We start from the raw sequence: 5843 nt of genomic DNA, 5'->3' as shown, positions 1-5843 counted from the left end.
GCCCAGCGCTGGGGGCTATAAATACCCTCTTTCACTAGAGGGTTAGGTATTCTATTCTTCACTCTCAACCCTCATTCTCTGATAGCTACTAACTTAAGCATCGGAGAACCTTGCAGGTACCCCCCCCATCTTGCTCTCCAAGCCAGATTCCGCTGCCTTGACGATTCTTCTGATCAGGTACGATCAGTGGCGCCGTCAGTGGGAATCTTGCTCCCCCTTCTTTAACAAAGATCAAAGCATTACCTTTCACGATCGTCATGGCTAACAACAACAACATCCTAAACCCCGATCCCTTCCTCCTGGAACGACTGATCGAAGATTCCACCCGCGAGGTGACGAATCGTCGTCGGTAGGAAGAACCACAACATACTCCTGCCGGACAGAGAAGGCCGAGACATGAGACCTCGCAACCTAGGAGGCAGCGCATCCAGAGCATCCAGCAGCTGCAGGGCCTCCAACAGGTTCAAAATGTCGAACAAACCCCTCCCGAGGGACACGTTCAGAACGGGGAAGACGAGCAGGCCCGAACCCACAATGGGCCTGAACATCCCCAAAATGAGAATGAGACTGACGCCAGAGACGGGCACGCTGCTTCCTCATTCACCCACACCTCCGACAGGCAGAGAGCCCGTCATGAAGAAGAGGAGGAGCCGCTCAACATCCCCGAAGATACTGACCCCATCACTGTCCGTCTGCTCAAAGAACTGCAAAAGACGAACAGCCTCCTCCGACTTCAGGACGACCGTATCCACGAGCTGGAAAGGAAGCGACGGCACCGCTCCCCTCCGCGGAGACATTACCGGTCGCACTCCTATTCCTCCTCACGCTCACCACCGATGAGACACCGTCGGCGTTCCCCGTCTTCTTCACGCTCTCCACCTAGAAGACATCGCCGCCGGAGATCATATTCCCGCTCTCCACCAAGAAAGAGCAGGAAGAATCAGAGACCAGATGCCACTGAAGCAAGAAGCCTCTCCCCCGAGCAGGGTCATTGGGGCCCTTCCAAGGCTGTGCTGAAACCCCGCGAGCATCCTTCTCCCCGGGACAATCGCGTCAGCCCCAACAATGACCAGGGAAGACCCCGGCGAGGCAGACATTCAACTTCACCAAGACCGAGCGACGAAGAGGACTTCCGCAGCCCTTTGTTCGAGAACATCCGAAGAGCCCGCCTCCCTCGAGGGATGGAAAAACCCCCAGCGTTGGACCAATATGATGGAACCACTGACCCCGACGACCATATTCGGAGCATCGAAGCGGTCATGGACTACCACGTCGTCAAGGGCTCTATCAAGTGCCGCATCTTCCCGAACACCCTCAGGAAGGGAGCAATGACTTGGTACAGAAACCTCCGTCCCAACTCCATCCATTCCTGGACCGACCTCAAGGAACTCTTCTTGAGCCATTTCACAGCCTCCCGACGACAACCGAAATCAGAGGCCAATCTCGAGGCCGTGATACAAGGGCCCAACGAACCTCTTCGGGATTACCTCGACAGGTTCAACAAGGAGGCCGTCCAAGTACAAACAGAAGACTACATGAAGAGATACCTCTTAGAACGAGGACTTCTCCCCGGCAGTGACTTTAAGAAGGCCATCAAGATTGAGAAGGTCCACTCCATGAACGCCCTCCTTCGCAAAGCTCAAGCTTTCATCGCGTTCGAGGAAGGAGAGGCTGCTGCCATTAAAGCCTCGCGAGGTAGTGATGAAGGATAGAAAAACACTTAGAAAGGGGGGGTTTGAATAAGTGTAGCTTTAAAAACTTGACAGATAAAAATAAATTGCACAGTTATTTTTATCCTGGTTCGTTGTTAACTAAACTACTCCAGTCCACCCCCGCAGAGATGATTTACCTCAACTGAGGATTTAATCCACTAATCGCACGGATTACAATGGTTCTCCACTTAGTCAGCAACTAAGTCTTCCAGAGTCTTCTGATCACACACTGATCACTCCAGGAACAACTGCTTAGATACCCTCTAAGACTTTCTAGAGTATTCTGATCCACACGATCACTCTAGTTACAACCTGCTTAGATACCCTCTAAGACTTCCTAGAGTATTCTGATCCACACGATCACTCTAGTTCCTTACAACTTAATGTAATCAATTCTAAGAGTATTACAATTGCTTCTTAAAAGCTATAATCACAAACTGTGATATTTCTCTTAACGTTTAAGCTTAATCTCACTAATGTATTACAACAGCAATGTAGTGAGCTTTGATGAAGATGAAGATTCTGAGCTTTGAATAGAACAGAGTTTCAGCAAGTTAATATGAGTTGTTTTGTTCAGAATCGTTAACCTTGCTTCTCATCAGAACTTCATATTTATAGGCGTTGGAGAAGATGACCGTTGAGTGCATTTAATGCTTTGCGTGTTCCGTACAGCATCGCATTTAATGTTATACGCTTTTGTCAACTACCTCGAGCCTTGTTCACGCTGTGTCTACTGACGTTGCCTATAATAGCTTTTAACGTTCCTTTTGTCAGTCAGTGTAGCTTGCCACTTGTACTTCCTTCTGATCTGATGTTTGTGAATACAACGTTTGAATATCATCAGAGTCAACCAGCTTGGTGCAAAGCATCTTCTGACCTTGAAGTGCTTCTGTGCGTGATACCATCAGAACTTCAGTGCTTCTGATCTCATGTTCTTCTGATGCTTCCATAGACCCATGTTCTGATTCTGCTTCGACCATCTTCTGATGTCTTGCCAGACCATGTTCTGATGTTGCATGCTGAACCCTTTGAGACAAAGCTTCTGAGCGCTGAATTATGCATACTCTTTATATATTTCCTGAAAAGGAAATTGCATTGGATTAGAGTACCATATTATCTTAAGCAAAATTCATATTATTGTTATCATCAAAACTAAGATAATTGATCAGAACAAATCTTGTTCTAACAATCTCCCCCTTTTTGATGATGACAAAAACATATATAAATGATATGAATTTGCGATCAAAAAGAGCAGACGGCAAAAGACAAATTACACAGCTATAGCATAAGCATGTGAATATGTCTCCCCCTGAGATTAACAATCTCCCCCTGAGATAAATAATCTCCCCCTGAAATAAATACTCGAAGAACTTTAATAAAAGACTTCCCTGATTATTTCGGTAGAGACGATCACATAAGCTTCTGTCTTCAGAGAATTCATAGCTTCTGACTTCTGCTTCCATTGGACAGCTTCAGAACTAGAATTTATTTAGATCCTTAGAACACTCACAGCTTCTGATTCCTGCTTCCATCTAGGACAGCTTCAGAACTTGAATTTCTTTGATCTTCAGAACATTCACAGTTTCTGATTTCTGCTTCCATTTAGGACAGCTTCAGAACTTGAATTTCTTTGATCTTCAGAACATTCACAGCTTCTGATTTCTGCTTCCCTCGGATAGCTTCAGAACTTGAGTTTTCTGGATCTTTAGAACATTCACAGCTTCTGATTTCTGCTTCCCTCGGATAGCTTCAGAGCTTTGAATTTCTACCAACATCACTTCATGCTAGATTTGTATCAGAACATTGTTGAATGTACCAGAGCATCATCAGAGCATCTCTACATCCTGAAATGTTACAGAACAAAAACTAAACGACAAAAGTCAGCATGAACGAGTCAGAACATAAAATGTATATTAGAACACATGATATGTATCAGAGCCATATAGGCTTAAAATAATATATCAGAGCAAATAGAATTTTGTCAGAGCAAATAGACAAATATGGATCAAATTCTATTATCAGTGCTTCTGATTCATTCTTCTTTCTTGCTTCTGATTTCTGAAGCTTGACAGCACTTAGCTTGCTTCAGTTTCCATGAGCTTATTCTTTTTACAGAATAACACTTCTTATGGTTTTGCTTCTTGTGTTTGCTTTGAAGATTCTCTTCACTTCTTTATACCTGCAAAACACTTAAACCATATAGAACTTGCAGTTCTTGTTAGTAAATGTGTGGGAGCTTTACCCAGCAACTGATAGATTAATCAAATCATTTATCACATATTTCTCCCCCTTTTTGTCATATCATCAAAAAACAGAAAAGATTCAGAGACAAACAAAACGAAACACACGGAGGAAGAAGATGATTTCATTGAAGTTCAAACAGCAGGTACAGAAGTACATGAAGATAAGTAAGATCAGATGCACAAAAACAGATGCAACGAAAAAGAAACAACACAGACTCAATCTAAGATGGCCCTAGCCTTGACAAGATCTTGGCCAGCATCTCTTGAACCTCATTGTTGTGTCCATCTTGCCTCACCATGAAAGCTCTATACTCAGCATTGAGTGTGCTTTGCTCATCCTGTCTCTTCTGAATTTCTTCCAGAGTCCTTGCAAGACGAGAAGATTCATCAGAAGAAGCTTCACCGCTTTCAACCACAGGAATAGCAACTTGATCTGTAGCTTCCATGGATAGATCATTTGCAGGGATTTCCTCAACAGGATCTGATTCAGCAACATGATCTTCAACATCTGCTTCTTGCATAGAAGCATCTCCATATTCTGCAGCAGGAATTTCCGAGTCTCCATTCTCAAGTGCCTGAAGAATGGCAGCTAGATTCCTGGGAGCAGAAGGACCTTCAACTTCTGGTGGGTCAACAACTTCTGGAATGACCAAGCTTGGGTCTTTCTCAGAAGGGTTTTCCCTCAGATAGTCAAAGAGAGTCTTGAAGTCTCCGAGCAGAACAGGATAATCAGGAATAAAGATAACAATATCCCTGCATGGATTTGCTTCCATTTCAGCAGCCAGTCTTAACTGTTCCATATCATCCAAGAAGGGCTTCTCTTCCAACAGATGTCTTCCTTTGAGACTAGCAAACCAGAAGTCTTCATAATTCCTCAGAATTCCACGAGGTCGTGGGGCAGCAGCCACTAGTCTTTTCTGTACTCCCACTGCTTCTTCTTGAAACACCTTGCGAAATCTTTTCCAGATATTTCTTGTAGAAACATCATTCTGACCATTTAGGAAGGCTTCCTTCAGAAGGTCTAAGCCATTGATTACTTCATATCTGAAAAGTTCCAGGTAGGTAGAAAGTTCAGGTTCAGGCGGATTGAGGGTGAATTTGTAGTTCGGGTAGAGAGGACAAAAAGGTTTTGATTTTCTGGTAGGTAAGGGATTGGATACAGAGGGTGGAGATGCGGTGGATGAGGAGGAGGGAATAGCTGAGAGAATGATTGATGAGGATGGATTATTTGTAAAGGGAATTGGTGAGAAAGTCTTATCAGAAGGAGTTGGGGGAAGAATATTTAGAGGAGTGGGATTTAGAATGGGAGAGGAGGAGGTTGATGGAGAAAGATTTGGTAAGGTGAAGTTTATTTTTGGTTCAGATGGAGGTGATTGGAAGGATGGTTTAGGGACAGAGGGAGGTGGAGTAAAAACCTGCCTGGAGATTTGCACAGAAGAAGAAGATCTGGTTCTGCGAAAGGAATCTCTAATCCTTTTCTCCCTTCGTTCTTCAGAGTCCACCTTGTCAGGATCAAAAGTGACTCTCAACTTCTTGGCTTTCTTAGCCTCATCTTCTCGGGCTTTTCTTTTAATCCTAGCCTTTTGTTCTTTCTGATCCTTCTTCAAAAGGTCAGCCTTGGACGAAAGTACTCTGCCACGGATCCAAGCAGGATCAATATCTGATTGCTTCCTAACACAATCTTCCAGGTAAGACTTGACAACCTGATGCAGTTCTTCTTGAAACAAGGAGGCAAAGCCTTCAACAGCAACTCTTCTTGAGAGAATGTCAGGGAAGCTTGGGCACACAGAAGGTACATTTTGAATGAGTTCTAATCTGAACAAATCCACACCATTAAAAATGGGACCTTGAACTACTCCAAGCAAATGGGATGCATTGAGTTTTCTGA

This window comes from Vicia villosa, linkage group LG6 (assembly GCF_029867415.1).
Source record: "Vicia villosa cultivar HV-30 ecotype Madison, WI linkage group LG6, Vvil1.0, whole genome shotgun sequence".
Lineage (NCBI taxonomy): Eukaryota > Viridiplantae > Streptophyta > Magnoliopsida > Fabales > Fabaceae > Vicia > Vicia villosa.
Note: the sequence above shows the minus strand (reverse complement) of the source record.